Consider the following 17,724-nt stretch of genomic DNA (forward strand, 5'->3'; position numbering starts at 1 on the left):
TCCCCCAAAACATTATGCATTTACTGCAGCAGAATGAGAGATTAGCCATGGACAGATACAGAGGTGCACACTCACTCACACTTATTGCATTATGGCAGAGATAATTATTATATTTCACTGTCTCCAATGGGAAAACAACAATTAATCATTCATACATTAAATTGTATTAAGTCAGTGCTGGCTTCATCCCCATGTTGCGGTTACTTCCCTTCGTCTCATGATCACATTATGTGTGCCGTTGATTTGTGGACACGCCTGCCCAGCAATGCAGCAAGTTTTTACAGTACACGTAAATACCATATGATGATGATGTTGATTTCAGAAAAAAAGGAGACGAAGACCCAGCCCTATCTACATTGAGGTGGAGCTAGTAAAGATAGAAGAGAAAGAGAGTAAAGATGTTCCTTACATTCCGCATCACAGAGAACTGAAGATGATCATCACACAAACGGTTGTATTTATTAAACAAAATTAAGAAGGCAACATTTCTGTGCCGAGTTCCTATTAACTTTAACAGAGGAGCAATAGAAAGCATCCTGACTGAAACATTACAGACTGTCATGGGATGTGCATGCATCCACAACATCATTGGTACCATCTACTGAGCATCAGTGATGTTGGTGACGTGAGGAGCCTGAGAAGAGCTGAAGGATATTAAAAGACTAAACCCACACAGACTCAACCTGTTCACATGGCTGCCTCTGACAAGAGATACAGAAGTATCCACCGTCCTCTACCAGACTGCAGATCAGCTTCTCACCGTATCCTCTGTACTCTAACATGGAAAACGTTGTTATGCAGCCTTGTGTTGTTTAATGACAATAGATGAACCTAAACCTTTGTCTATACAGGAGTTGAGGTTCCCAATCGTTAAACAAAATCTCGGTATGACATCAGTGTCTTTCCATTTACAAACGAAACACACCTTCAGACAATAATCTACAGATACATTATCTACATCCCCGGTTGAATTGTGTCCTGTGGGCACTGCAGATACAACTGATTGTCTGTCACGGCTAAACATGCATCACGTGTTACTACAGGAAACAAACGGCTGTCTTAAACTGTCAGATTATAAAACAGACATCTGTAAATATGAATGCAAGTTACTGAAAGTGTTATGAAACAGAGGGCAGAAGAAAAGGTGAACGCGTATTACCTCCACCAAGGAAGTCACATTTTCAGCATGGTTTGTTGTCAGCAGGATAGTGGAAACACAACTGGCCCAATTGTCATGAAACTTGGTGGAAGGATGTGGCATGGGTAAGATGAAGAGTTTTTTCTGGCTCATTTTTCCTGTAAACGTCTACAGGCCTTGGCCCTCACCAAGAGCAGTCCATAACGAGGGTACGACAATCTTCCTCTCCCAGCAGCAGCTGAGGTATGCCACTGTTTGGTGTTTGATTTCCTCTCTATGAATATAAAGAAAAGTATTTAAAGACTCGTAGAACCAAGAAAGGTTCAATGTTGCTTTGCTTTTGCTTTTATTCATTTCAACATTGCCAACAATGGCCCAGAGGAAAAGGTGGTTTACTTCTGATCTCATCATTATTCTTCAGAATAATGATGAGACTAGAGCCAAGAAACACGAGTGACCAACCACACAAGTGCAGGGACTCTAGTGTACATAGTGAAAGATAAAGAGTATTTCATAAAGCAGATAGCTGATGCTACAGACTACAGTACAGTACTCCTTGTACAACTTTGAATCCCTATCTTCTGTATCATATGTGCTGCCATGCTTGAGATGTCCTACTTCCGTCCCTACGTGACTTAGTCAACAGTGAAAGGAATGCAGGACTGTGGATGTGTTCCATTGTGTCGCTTCATGGCCAGCATGAACAGGAGAATGATCACTGAACAGGCAGGTGAGTATGGAGCTATGGTTTCAGGGGAAAGCTTCAGACCTGTCCTTCAAGGTTATACATCCTGTTGTTGACGGGATTTGTGGAAGGATATTATATTGGTATATACTATTTGCTGGAGCTAGTAGCCACATTAGCGGTACTAATGGGAGTAGTACGTGTATTCTTCTCCTTGGGATCAGTATGATTTAGTACGATGTGACTACATCATCTAAATGATATTGATTAGTATATTGATTGATAAATTGTATTGCAACTCATCTACTAGTGCAATCATGGTACTATTAGTAGTAGGAGGAGGAGTAGTATTAGTAGTAGTAGTCGTAGTAGTAGTAGTAGTTTAACACGTACTAAGAGTACCGACCACACCACACACCAATCCCAGCTGGCCTTCACGTTTACCTGTGAGTTTTAGAATGTATTTAAATGTTTCACCCCTTCAGCTTAAAGCTCTGAGTTATCTGGCTTTATCTGAGATATAGATATAGATCTGCTAACTCCCCATGAGCCTCATCGCTGCTGGAGGTCTCACTTTTTTAAGTATTTATCTTGTTTATGTTTAAAGTTCTGGGTCTTTATTCCTTTATTGTGTTTTACTGTAAAGCAGTCAGTAACTTTGTTTGTGAAAGGTGCTATAAAGATCAAGTTATTATTATTATGATACACAGTATCACAGCAGGATTCTACAGGTGATAGCAGGAGATAAAGGAGTCGTACGTAGGAGCAGCAGTGAACGCACCAGTGGGTGGACTGGAAGTAGTACCAGCAGTAGCACTGGTAGCAGTGGTTCTAACAGTGTCACAGGGAACTGAAGTAACAGTAAGTAGTTTTACTAGTAGTACCAGAAGCTGTATTGATAGTAGTAGAGATAGTTACAGAGTAGCACTGGTACTAGAAGTACCAGCAGCCTGTTAGGAGTAGGAGTTAAGACCGCACGCACTACTGGTAGTAGTAATCCCAGTAATGATAACAGTATGGAGAGATAGTTTTAGCAATAGTAGAAGTAGTAGTATCAGTAGTTAGTTAGTAGTTATCTATCAGTGGTGCAGTTGAAGTTGTAGAAATAGTAGTAAAGGCAGTAGTAGTATTGGTAGTGGTAGTAGTAGTGGTATATATAAGTGGTACAGTAAAAGTAGTAAACTAAGGAGTAAAGGCAGTAGTACTCGTAGTAGTACTCGTAGTAGTAGTAGTAGTAGTAGTAGTAGTAGTAGTATCGACAGTATGCTATCTATTCTCCAATGAGGAGTTTTGTGTGGAAACAACATTTTGAACTGAGCCATGTTGGTTTTTAAAAAGCTGACTCTTCAGAAGGAAACTCATCACTATTTTACGACAGTAGAAGTAAAATAAGGAGTACGGGCAGTAGTAATAGGAACAGCAGCAGTAGTGGTAGAGGTAGCATCAGCCATAGCTCAGTACAACATGTACTAGCAGTAGTGGTAGAGGTAGCATCAGTCATAGCTCAGTACAACATGTACTAGCAGTAGTGGTAGAGGTAGCATCAGCCATAGCTCAGTACAACATGTACTAGCAGTAGTGGTAGAGGTAGCATCAGCCATAGCTCAGTACAACATGTACTAGCAGTAGTTGTAGAGGTACTATCAGCCATAGCTCAGTACAACGTGTACTAGCAGTAGTTGTAGAGGTACTATCAGCCATAGCTCAGTACAACGTGTACTAGCAGTAGTGGTAGAGGTACTATCAGCCATAGCTCAGTACAACGTGTACTAGCAGTAGTTGTAGAGGTACTATCAGCCATAGCTCAGTACAACGTGTACTAGCAGTAGTTGTAGAGGTACTATCAGCCATAGCGCAGTACAACGTGTACTAGCAGTAGTTGTAGAGGTACTATCAGCCATAGCTCAGTACAACGTGTACTAGCAGTAGTTGTAGAGGTACTATCAGCCATAGCTCAGTACAACATGTACTAGCAGTAGTGGTAGAGGTAGCATCAGCCATAGCTCAGTACAACATGTACTAGCAGTAGTGGTAGAGGTAGCATCAGCCATAGCTCAGTACAACATGTACTAGCAGTAGTTGTAGAGGTACTATCAGCCATAGCTCAGTACAACGTGTACTAGCAGTAGTTGTAGAGGTACTATCAGCCATAGCTCAGTACAACGTGTACTAGCAGTAGTGGTAGAGGTACTATCAGCCATAGCTCAGTACAACGTGTACTAGCAGTAGTTGTAGAGGTACTATCAGCCATAGCTCAGTACAACGTGTACTAGCAGTAGTTGTAGAGGTACTATCAGCCATAGCGCAGTACAACGTGTACTAGCAGTAGTTGTAGAGGTACTATCAGCCATAGCTCAGTACAACGTGTACTAGCAGTAGTTGTAGAGGTACTATCAGCCATAGCTCAGTACAACGTGTACTAGCAGTAGTTGTAGAGGTACTATCAGCCATAGCTCAGTACAACGTGTACTAGCAGTAGTTGTAGAGGTACTATCAGCCATAGCTCAGTACAACGTGTACTAACAGTAGTTGTAGAGGTACTATCAGCCATAGCTCAGTACAACGTGTACTAGCAGTAGTTGTAGAGGTACTATCAGCCATAGCGCAGTACAACGTGTACTAGCAGTAGTTGTAGAGGTACTATCAGCCATAGCTCAGTACAACGTGTACTAGCAGTAGTTGTAGAGGTACTATCAGCCATAGCTCAGTACAACGTGTACTAGCAGTAGTTGTAGAGGTACTATCAGCCATAGCTCAGTACAACGTGTACTAGCAGTAGTTGTAGAGGTACTATCAGCCATAGCTCAGTACAACGTGTACTAACAGTAGTTGTAGAGGTACTATCAGCCATAGCTCAGTACAACGTGTACTAGCAGTAGTAGTCAGACAGCAGTAGTGGGACCCAGAGCAGTGACAGCGTAGAGGCAGCAGCAGTATTATAGTCGCTCAGTAGACAAATATTGGTATGAGCGCTGAAAAGCCTCTATCAGGAAAGCCTGTGTGACTGTGTCACCTTCACAGAGATGCAGGATTTGAGGAAGAACAAGACAAACACAGAGGAGAGAGCAAAGAGAGGAAGAGGAGAGAGAGAGAGGAAGAGCTGGTGGCGTTAAAAGATGTTCTGCTCATTGCAGCAGATGCCGTGCCTTGCTGCCGCTGGCCAGTACAGACAAGGCAAACCAATACTGCGACACACACACACACACACACACACACACACACACACACACACACACACACACACACACACACACACACACACACACACACACACACACACTCCTCCTTCTTATGTAAATACAAGATTGTGCACTGATGTGAGTGAGGGAGACAGATAGAACCACATGATGTTGCAGAGAGGTACAGCGAGCATTTTCAATACGTCGACTTCAAGAACAGGAAATAAGCTGCAGCGTGTGAGCAGAGGAGAATGACCACACTGCCCTCTAGTGCTGCGCGGAGGCACACCACTGCAGATGATTACGCCCACACACACACACACACACACACACACACGCACACACACGCACACACACACACACACGCACACACATGCACACACACACACACACACACGCACACACACGCACACACACACACACACACACACACACAAACACACACACTTGAACAAGATTGCGTGGTTTCTCTGTATCACACTTTCTTTGGGTTGTTTGTCTCTCTCGTCTCGTCATCGTGTTCTCAGTGTGACATCTTTAAAGGGATGTTCTATTGTTGGTGAGGGCTTTATTTTATTAACGAGACCAGGGGTCCATATCATAACGTCATACTGAAAAATATAACAACAGTGAATGTGTAGTTTTCAAGCAGTAACACAGCAGGAACATGTGTGTTTCCACCATGAACCAAGCGTTGACGTTACAGTTGTTTATTGGTCTGCAAGTTACAAACAGAGCAGCTGCTCTTACATTTTAATAAATTCAATCTATTTTAAACTCTAATACAGTGCTTGGCTTACATGCCCTCCATATAAAATCATTTAAACCTGCGGTGGCCACACTAGAATACGGCCTGAGCATATGTTCTTAATAAATTAAACTGTATGGACATTGCACATCTTGACTAAATGTAATGAAATGATTCGACTTCTTGTTACAGAAAGAAAACATTTTCCCTTTCTGCCTGTTCTGTTTGTAGCATGATGATCAAGACAGATTTACATCTTTTGTGTCGTGATATTTAAAGTGGGCCCTCGGGACATGAAGAGAATCCAATATGGGCTTTCGCCAATGTCTGCCTGTTATAACTTAACGTATTCACACATAATATCGTATTTTAAATGTGTTTTATGTTTGTGATATGTGTCAAAAAATAAAGAGCTGGTGACTGCAGGCAACAGCATATGAGTGACATCATGTTCATATAGTCAAACATTGAGCCCTGATGATCTTTAAAGACACGTCTGTCTTCACAAAGTCTCTCCATTCTCTCACTCAGCTCGCTTGTCCTTTTCTTTATAGTAATCTCAGTCATTCACACTGGGATATGGCTCAATACGTGTCATCCAGCTCTAAAAGGATTGAACAGCCCAAACATAGCAAGAAGCATGAGTGGTTTGACGCAGCGTACACACTGCTGTGAGTCCACTTGGAGAAGCAAGAGTACTTGTTTGATCACTGTGAACGGCTCCTAACAACTGACCCTGCAACCCTGCAACCTCTGTGGCAGCATCTCTTGCTACTGAAGTGTGAAGCGTCAACTCTGAAAGGGATCCGGCCTCCTGCCTCCAGATAGCAGACACGTTTAGCAGCTACCAGGAGAACAGAGGAGAGCAGCAGCCGGAGAGACAGACGTCTTCTCAGGAGGCCCGAGCAGAGCGATGAGCAGAGCGATGAGCAGAGCGATGAGCAGAGCGATGAGCAGAGCGATGAGCAGAGCGACGGCCGGACTGCAGTCCATCAGCTGCACACACACAGCTCATCATTCATGGAGGTCTCATGAGCGCCTGCTCGTCAACACGTTATGACCCGTACAGTTGTATTCACATTTAATTCAGCAATATCTCCAAGAGGTACACAATCTAATGTAAGTACACATGTCAGATCATATAGGTGTACATTAGGACCGTACGTTTGGATTATTCAGAATTCACTTTGTTTCTGAGAAAAAAAAAATGTTTCATCCACTTTTTAGCAAAATACCCATGAGCCTCAGCTGTTAACGGGAGGAGAAAAACATAGCCGCTGAATTCAACCAGTTGACCCCAAAAGGAAAAGTGAAGTGATTTAAACATCAGATCATAGAATCTGTTTTCTCTGAAGCTTCCAAGTGATTTTAAGCAGCGACGGGATGTTTTCTGCAGAACTGCCTCATGGGAGTCGGGACTACTTTTCCCCCTGGTATTTACAAAGAGTCTGAGTTGTTATCTAAGATTCAGAAAGTTGTTAATTTTTGGTACTTTAAATGTAATCCGGAGAGTTTCATGCCCAGCCAGGCTACAGAAGATATCCAACTGAGTCCCCTAATGTTGTCTGTGAGCAAAATTAATTCGATTTTAGCCCAAAATGGCTCCTCCCACATAGCAGCCAGGTCTTCTGAAATGTTCCCACAATAAAAAACTGTAAATTATGATTCACTAGAAACATATTACGTTTATTTTTGACATGTCACAGATACGTTTCTACTCGATGCCTGTAAGGAGGAGGACGATCACCCAGGAGACAGCTGTTCCTGTCCGGTGTGGAATCAAAGGTCATTAACTTCATTGAATCTCTAACTTAAAGGTGCTGAATTCAATATTCACTGCATTAATATAGCAGATATGTAAAGATACAGAGGAGTAATGTCTAGTGGACATGTTAGTGCATGCCAGTGCATGTTAGTGCATGTTAGTGCATGCCAGTGCATGTTAGTGCATGTTAGTGCATGTTAGTGGATGCTAGTGCATGTTAGTACATGCTAGTGCATGTTAGTACATGCTAGTGCATGATAATGCAAGTTAGTGCATGTTAGTGCATGCTAGTTCATGTTAGTGCATGTTAGTGGATGCTCATGCATGTTGGTGGATGTTAGTGCATGCTAGTGCATGTTAATGGATGCTAGTGCATGTTAGTGCATGACAGTGCATGTTAGTACATGCTAGTGCATGTTTTTGGATGCTAGTGCATGTTAGTGCATGACAGTGCATGTTAGTACATGCTAGTGCATGTTAACGCATGTTAGTGGATGCTAGTGCATGTTAGTTCATGCTAGTGCATGTTATTGCAAGTTAGTGCATGTTAGTGCATGCTAGTGCATGTTAGTGGGTGCTAGTGCATGTTAATGGATGTTAGTGGATGCTAGTGCATGTTAGTGGATGCTAATGCATGTTAGTGGATGCTAGTGCATGTTAGTGGATGCTAATGCATGTTAGTGGATGCTAGTGCATGTTAGTGGATGCTAATGCATGTTAGTGGATGCTAGTGCATGATAGTGAATGTTAATGCATGCTGGTGTATGTTAGTGGATGCTAGTGCATGTTAGTGGATGCTAATGCATGTTAGTGGATGTTAGTGCATGATAGTGCATGTTTGTGCATGTTAGTAGCTGCTAGTGCATGTTACTGCATGCTTGTACATGATAGTGCATGTTAGTGGGTGCTAGTGCATGTTAATGGATGTTAGTGGATGCTAGTGCATGTTAGTGGATGCTAATGCATGTTAGTGGATGCTAGTGCATGTTAGTGGATGCTAGTGCATGTTAGTGGATGCTAGTGCATGTTAGTGGATGCTAATGCATGTTAGTGGATGCTAGTGCATGATAGTGAATGCTAATGCGTGTTAGTGTATGTTAGTGGATGCTAGTGCATAATAGTGCATGTTAGTGCATGTTAGTGGATGCTAGTGCATGTTACTGCATGCTTGTACATGCTAGTGCATGTTAGTGGATGCTAGTGCATGTTAGTGCATGCTAGTGCATGTTAGTGGATGCTAATGCATGTTAGTGGATGCTAGTGCATGATAGTGCATGTTAGTGCATGTTAGTAGCTGCTAGTGCATGTTACTGCATGCTTGTACATGATAGTGCATGTTAGTGCATGCTAGTGCATGTTCATGGATGCTAGTGCATGTTAGTGGATGCTAGCAGAGGTGTCAAAAGTATTCACATTCATTACTCAAGTAAAAGTATAGATACTAGGGTTTAAAAATACTTCTGTAAAAGTTGAAGTATCAACTCAAGCTTTTTACTTCAGTAAAAGTGTAAAAGTACTGGTTTAAAAACTACTTAAAAGTATAAAAGTAATGTAAGCGGATTTTTTTTCTCCCATTAAGGACAAACTCTTAAGCCTCTCAGGAGCCTATAGTGCACTACCCCACCTCCCCAAAACAATCATTTTTATAAAGGCCATAATGACTATAATGTTTTAAAATGTTATGTTGAAAAATGTGGGATGCACTAGGCTACCCGTTTCAGCTGCATATATGCCCATTTAAAATGATCACATTTTATTACAATGCAAATACATTAAAGTACCATATGTGTACTACTGAGCATTAACATGCGTTTCATGGAGCGGAAGACATGATAACTAGTTGCCTATAAGTATTGTAATAGTGCAAAATAGGCGGCGGCGGCGACTCCGACACAAACACTTAAAGCTGTGGTTCTCAAACCTTTTCTGTAAATAACATAATTGTGTGACTCATCTGTGCTTTTATAAGTAACAGAATAAAAAAAATTGCAATCACTTTCAAGTAAATCAAATTGCCCCATCAGACAATGTTTTGTGTAAGTTCTATCTGTGCAAAAAATAACTCATATTTAGTTACTACTAAATAGCTCATTGTGGAAAACAATAAGCTTTTATTTTTTTTGCCAAACAAAACAGAATGAGTGCAGATATGTGAGCCATCAGGTTGTATCAGTATTAGTGGAGCAGTGACCTGCTTTCCTCGACACATATGTTATAAACGGGGTTGTAGATTTGATACGGCCTCTCTCAATTCATGCTCAATATTGAGCTTAGATCTGTTTTTTTATTTTGAGAAACGCAACAGCAGGAAAAGACGAGCTCACGGAGCTCACGGCGTCGCGTCAAATCGCGCATGCGTAACCTGTTAACGGCGTACCGCAACCATTTACCTGAAAATACAGGCATTTGTTCATATATTTATTAATGACTTCGTTTTATATCCGTGTACTTTGTACTTTTGTAATATGTGAAGCCAGCAGCTCATTGTTGGTAGAAGACACGAGCACTTTGGCTCTTTCACCTGGAGCAGGAGAGCTGCTCTGGGTTCAGAGAGCTGCTCTGGGTTCAGAGAGCTGCTCTGGGTTCAGAGAGCTGCTCCGGGTTCAGAGAGCTGCTCCGGGTTCAGAGAGCTGCTCCGGGTTCAGAGAGCTGCTCCGGTGCGAGGAGAACTCCGGTTGCTCCTCACAGGAGAGCTGCTGTTGCATCTTCACCCTGGGAGCGTTTAAAACGCAGATATAGTGGTCTACTTTTCACGCGACATATTTTTCGACGCTCTCTGTCCGCTGCTGTGTGCTCAGTGCTCACCTGTGTGCGCGCGCACGTATCTGTGGGCAACGGGGCGGAGAGGTTTTTTGTGTGTGTGTGTGTGTGTGTGTGTGTGTGTGTGTGTGTGTGTTTTTGAACGATGACAAGCCGGAGTGAAAACAAACCAAAATGAAATAGTAACGAGGCTATTTTTAAAATGTAGGGAGTAGAAAGTACAGATATTTTCGTGAAAATGTAAGGAGTAGAAGTAAAAAGTCGTCTGAAAAATAAATACTCCAGTAAAGTATAGATACCCAACATTTCTACTTAAGTAAAGTAACGAAGTATTTGTACTTCGTTACTTGACACCTCTGGATGCTAGTGCGTGTTAGTGCGTGTTAGTGCATGTTAGTGCGTGTTAGTGCGTGTTAGTGCATGTTAGTGCGTGTTAGTGCGTGTTAGTGCATGTTAGTGCGTGTTAGTGCGTGTTAGTGCGTGTTAGTGCGTGTTAGTGCGTGTTAGTGCATGTTAGTGCATGTTAGTGCATGTTAGTGCGTGTTAGTGCATGTTAGTGCGTGTTAGTGCGTGTTAGTGCGTGTTAGTGCGTGTTAGTGCGTGTTAGTGCATGTTAGTGCATGTTAGTGCGTGTTAGTGCATGTTAGTGCGTGTTAGTGCGTGTTAGTGCGTGTTAGTGCATGTTAGTGCGTGTTAGTGCATGTTAGTGCATGTTTCAGCTTGTTTTGCTGCCTAAAGATCCCTCTCCCCATGCGGAGAGAGGGATCCTCCTCTGTTGCTCTCCCTCAGGTTTCTTCCCCTTTTTTCCCTGTGAAAGGGTTTTTACTATCTTTTTGGGGGAGTTTTTCCTGATCCGATGTGAGGTCCCGGGACAGGGATGTCATGTGTACAGATTGTAAAGCCCTCCGAGGCAAACTTGTATTTGTGATGTTGGGCTATATAAAATAAACTGAATTGAATTGAATTAAAGTGGCCCCAAGAAAATAAACCAAACCAGCTTTAAAAAATCATACAAAAATTATGAAACGTGAAAATGTAACATCACAATAAGTCACCATAACATGATAAGAATACATGATCATGACACTACAGTAATGCATATATTTATATGCCAAGATATAAAATATGTTTTACATGTATTTTTGCCCCGTGTTATACTACTAATCTACATCTAAGACTACATCTGTCTCACAATAGCTACTGTAATCATCATTATAGCCGACACTAACGTTAAACAGGGATTTTTACTTCAAAGCACACAGCTTTGAACTTTTCAAAACCCCCAAACATAAATTAAAAGTGTCTGACTATAAAGCCCACATCCTTTGTGGGGGTTGGGTTTAGCTCTGTCCCCAGGTGCCTCTTGATGGTTCCACAAGCTCTCAGGAGAACTGACTCTCTAATCAGGAGGAGCGACTGCATTTTAATTACTCTCCACAGTGCTTTGCATTACCAGCCCCGAGCAGAAGATACAGGTACTGTCAACGCAAAGGTAAACAGACTGGGATCTGGCTGCTTTAACTGCAGTCAAATTAATGTCACTGGTGTAATAAACCTAAAATACACATCAAGGGCCTTCTTCACATCTCAGCTGTCAGATGGGGATTTTATTAATTAGGATATAGTCATATTTAACTGTCAATAAGAGCAAATACATGTGTCGTCACACCTTTTTAATGAGAGTTTATGGCATACATCAAGCAGCTGTTGATCCTCACAAAGCACTGAACAGTGTTAACCTGATGTGTTGTGACTGCATACAGGATGTGTATTCATGCTGTTCATGTTTAGGCTCCAGCCGCGCAGTGATGAATATTATCTCATGGACACCATAGGGACCACATTTTGGATATTTTTCTACTTCCACTGGATGATCAAATGATGGCATCTCTTGCAGTCACAGTGGAGTTTGATAAAAACATATTTCATTAATATAAACTCAAGTAGACCACACCAGTCTATTGGTGAATGTGGTTTATTATGATGGCAGCGATCAGGGATGTACCTTATGTGTGCTTCATTAGAAAAGGGCAGAGTGGCAGAAAGCAGGTTGAAACCAGGCTGCTATCTGCATTCTCTCTTCTGACCAGCAGGGGGTGACTCCTCTGGTTGTATAGAATTCTATATAAATTACTCTACTTCTCTCTTGATTTATTTCCTCAGTGCCTAAAAATGTCTTCTTCACAAGTCCATTTACCGTTTGCTGGTTGGACAACAAGACTGTGAAGTCAGAGTGTTCAGTGTGTCGGGGAGCAAAGATCTGCTCTCAGGAAAGGGAGCACATGTATATCTCGTGGGAAGAGAGGATTAGTGGTGAAGTTAGCGGCACTGATTCAAGGAGGACAAAGAAAGAAACACAGGCACAGCCGACCCACACAAGGTCAATAGAAATAGTGACAGCTTCACTGATTTACTTTCTTTCTTACAGAAAACAAGAATATCCGTTAGAACCACGTCCACCGTGGCAAAGGAAAGGCCAGCGTATAAAAAACCTCCCATGTAAATACAGGAGGAATATATACAAAATACACAGGAATGTCTGCGCAGTAATAACTGCCCACATTGCAAAGGTTTGTCTCACAAGTGAGCATCCTGAATGATGACTGGTGTCCCTCTCTAATCATGCAATATGGGATGTGGTGAGGATGTGTTTCTGGATATGCTGGAAGCTCCTGATGGGTTCGATGCTGGATCCATTTATAGCTCTATGACGGGGAGTCTACATAATGCAGGAAGGGATGATGAGCTTTTGAAGATGCATCTCAAAAGCAGCGTCACGATGGAGCTGCAGCGCTCACCGGCAAAACCAGCGGACTAATTACCAGACTCAAACACGACGTGTGCAACCTGCAGTCTGAGCGCTGCAGTCAGAGGCGGCTGTAATCACTCTGAGTTCTTCATCTCAAAGTTATACTCACTCCATCAGCAGTCAAGCAGAAATGACAGATAGCTTCAGGAAACAGCGGCTGAGCTCAACATGCAGATATTAAAACATGTGATCATACTTTCACCATCAGATGGGTCTCCAGTAGCTATGAGACGGAAGACGCTGGATGGAGAGATAAAGAGGCAAAAATCCAAAGTGGTTCACAAACGCCGCACCGACTCAGGAGTTTTGGAAGATTTGGCTGTCAAGAAAAGACGTCCTGCGTGAACTTCACGGTCCGTCTCTCCAGCTGCAGAGACGAGACATGACACTCCTGGAATCAAGTCTCCACGTCCAACAAGGCATCCATGTTTTGACAGCCAAAAGACAGCTGGTTGGAAATGGATGGAGAAGCTGAACAGTCTTTTAAAAACCGAGTTTTTTTAAAGATGTGGAGCTGACAGAAAGTAGGGCGAAATAAACTAACCTCGCTTTTATGGCTATTATAACCAAGCATCCACCTTGGTTCAAAAGATAAATGTTCGAGATAAGATTCTAATTTAAGGTAAGGTCAAAGATGCTTTGATCTCAAGCCAGTATCTGTGTGTTGGTAAGAGAGAGCGAGGCGGGCGTCCTCGGCTTTGTATCGTAGGGCAAACTTGTTGCAAGGTTGTGTAGTTATTGTGCGAGTGGCCTCACTGTGATGGCCGGTGTGTGTAGCCTGTTTGCATCCTTGGCATCTTGTGCTGCGTCTCCAGTCTCTGTAGTACTTCAGTGTAACACCAGAGCACTAAGGGACGCGCCGGTCAGGCTGTTTTCAACCCGGCGCTCTCCAGGGTGCTGATCCAGCTGCTGGGCGCCGCGACAAGAGGGAGCTGTCCAGGGTGCTGACTTTCTCTAGCAGTAGTGAGACGACCAAGGTGCTGAGTAAACTTCATTAATGACATGAACTCTGTTCTGACCATCGCTAATGCAGCTAGCCACCAGGTACGTAGCACGCTGGCTATTAGCTTCATGAACATGTTGGCATTGCATGTTTCTGCAAACCACAAAATGAATTGAAGCTCAACGTTCTTTATTTGTTGTTGTTGTGGTGACGGAGGGCAATAAGTGACGCGTAGAGGTTATTAAACGTTATGAGGTATAATAAAGAGTTTGTCAATGTGTATCCCGTGTGTATTGAGTGTTTCTGCAAAAACGTCACCATGTAACCGATCTATCCCATGGTTTGCAGAAACGTACAATGCCAACATTTCTTCTGACGACTTGACTAAATTTGAATTTGAACAACAATACAATCCCGTAGTGAAGGAAGGACATAATCAGTAAAGCATGTTTGAACCAGACTGAACAAAAGTCTTCTAACCGGTCACAAAAAAGCCCCACTGACCTTTCACCATGGAAACAGCTGTTCCTCATGTGTCCTGAAGATGGAAGTTTATTTTTGAAAAGGCCGGATGCATGAAACAAGTGTGTTTCTGACTTTTGTAGGAAAACCCACAAAAAAGAGGAGTACCTTTTTATAAGATACTACATTGACCCACATGCAAACAGAGGACCAGCAGAGGTGAGAGCCGCTGTGGGCGGGACAGAGGAGCTTCAGAGAGAGCTTTGGGCTCGCAGACGGACCCCTGATTAATGAGCTGGCTGGAGGACTTGGCCGGCCGGAGAGGCGGCAAAAGCAGGCAGGTGATCCTGAAGATGAGGAGAACAGGTTTCAGGTAAACGCTGGCGGGCAACACACTCTAACAGGATGGACAAGAAGCAACAGACGAGCGTCCAGAGCTCACAGACAGACCACATATGGAGCGACAGGCGGGACGTCCTGAGTCCAGATCATTACAGGTTAGAGAGAGAGAGAGACAAAGAGAGAGACTGCAAGGACACACACACACACACACACACACACACCAGGCAGCAGGTGGCACAGAGGACGGAACGTGATATTTGTACACTTGCTGTGATATAAAACATATAATCTGTTAATGGTTAGCATACATCAGGTCTGTCACTGCCCTGTGTTTATTCTATGATGTCTGTGTTCATGGACTCGAGGATAAATTAATAATAATAATAAACTCCAGTTTGTCTCCACAAATCCAATGCTTTGAAAGCATGAATTATTTTGAGAGCAATTAGAAAACTCAAAACAGGAATTCAGAGCTCAGGTTGCTGATGTGTGTGTATCTGTGTGTCTGTGTGTATCTGTGTGTGTATCTGTGTGTATATCTGTGTGTATCTGTGTGTATCTGTGTGTATATCTGTGTGTATATCTGTGTGTATCTGTGTGTATATCTGTGTGTATATCTGTGTGTGTATCCGTGTGTGTATCTGTGTGTGTATCTGTGTGTATATCTGTGTGTATCTGTGTGTATATCTGTGTGTATATCTGTGTGTATATCTGTGTGTATCTGTGTGTATATCTGTGTGTATATCCGTGTGTGTATCCGTGTGTGTATCTGTGTGTGTATCTGTGTGTATATCTGTGTGTATCTGTGTGTGTATCTGTGTGTGTATCTGTGTGTGTATCTGTGTGTATATCTGTGTGTATATCCGTGTGTGTATCCGTGTGTGTATCCGTGTGTGTATCCGTGTGTGTATCTGTGTGTGTATCTGTGTATACAAAGAGCTTCAGAGGGGCTTTGGAGTCGGCAGCTGTTTCTCCTGGTGCTCCAATGAATCAACCATGATGGAGAGGAGCTGACGGAAATGAAACCAAGAACTGGAAGAGGGAGGAGGAGGAGGAGGAGGAGGAGGAGGAGGAAGAAGAGGAAGAGAGGGAGGAGGAGGAGGAGGAGGAAGCGGAAGAAGAGGAAGAGAGGGAGGAGGAGGAGGAGGAGGAAGAGGAGGAAGAGAGGGATAGGTAAGACAGTGAGTGAGTGGAGAGGACTGAGGAGGAATTCATATTGTCATTTTCTCCCCACACACACACACACACACACACACACACACACACACACACACACACACACTCACACACACACACACACACACACACACACGTGTCCGTCTGGGCTGAAGGGCTCCGGGTACATTCACAGTTTAAGGATGGATCTCAGAGGGTTGGTGGTCGGTGACGTCATGCAGAGGCACTGACAGCCTCCGTCCAGCAGGTGGCGCCAGAGGAACAGTCACTCTGTGCTGCAGCCATAGAGGTCTGAAGGTCAGCTGGTCTGTATCCTCTCACATGGGTCGAACTAATGACTGTCTGCAGATTCACGTCCTGTATTTCACTTTTGAATCCGCTTCACTTGGACCTGTCCCCAGCCTCCAGCACTACACTGTACCTGCTCTAATAGAGGTGTTTACACATCGTAGTGCCAGTTTGAGACTTTGAGGTTTTGATTAGAGACAGTAAAGATTCCTCATGCTTCTTTGTTTCTGCTCACCTTCTGCTTTCTCTGACCCCTCACCCCTTTCCTTCTTCTTCTTCTTCTTCTTCTTCTTCTTCTTCTTCTTCTTCTTCTTCTTCTTCTTCTTCTTCTTGCTCTTCATGCTGCCTCCTCTTACATGATGAAGACAGTAGAAAGCACAGGCACAGCCCTGACATACACAGTAGTTTAACTGTGTTGCATTTGTTGCTGAGGCAGATCTACATTTTGTTTTTCTGTTGTTGTTTTTGTAATACAATACATATTTTTTAATAGATTCCACTACTCAAATATCATCAACATTTTGAGATTATTATTTTTGGGTTTGGATGACTTTCAATGAAGATGTGAGAAAAGCGTGTACATGTTATTAGTGGGGGTCTCGCGGAGACGAAGAGGAGGCCGCGCACGCGAGGAGAAGAGCGCGCTGTCTGATTGGCTGAGAGGCATTGGTACCCAGCGCTCTTCGGCACATTCATCTCGAGCGCCACCAGAAGAGGAGCCTTCAAAATAAAAGACTATTTGAATTCGCAAACGCTTAAATCGATTATTATATTTAGATTCAGCTCATTGTCACACGCGTATGTCACATGTTAATCATAGTAAACGTGCTTTTAATTAAAACATAACGAAGAAAACCTTCACAGTTCACGGCTTTCTAACGGCCGCTTTCGTCTGAACCGGAAGTGCGTGCGCCGTTGTCGCGAGCTTGACTCTGGTCCAGAGGATGTGACTCCAGCCTCTCGCGCGCCTCATCGGCCCCTCTTCTCCGGTTGTTTGTGTCCCTCCTGCCCGTTTACCGTCGGAAATGAAGCTCGGTGGGAATTAGCAGGCGGCCGCCGTTTCTCGTCCCCGTCCTGCCCGAGGGAGGATGCTCCAACGGCCGCTTCTTCTACCGCAGGTAGGGGGCCTCCATTGTCGCGAGCGGCCCGTCCATCGCTCAGGGCGCCGCGTGGAGGAGACGGCGCCCTGCGGGCTGGTGTTCAACACAACGAGGGCACTAGCGGGTCCCCACCAGCGGGGAGGTGGACACGGTCCTCCCGGAGGACCGTGTCCACCTCCCCGCTAGACCTGCTAGCCCGCCGCCTCGCTCCTACGTCGGCGTCACATTGATAGAGAAACGGTTGAATCCCGTCCATGTGAGCCGCGGGCTGCGAGCCGAATGAAAGCCCGGGCTGCCCTGTGAGGAGGTCTCCAGTCATATTCCGTGTA

The sequence above is a fragment of the Taurulus bubalis genome (assembly GCF_910589615.1).
Source record: "Taurulus bubalis genome assembly, chromosome: 18".
Lineage (NCBI taxonomy): Eukaryota > Metazoa > Chordata > Actinopteri > Perciformes > Cottidae > Taurulus > Taurulus bubalis.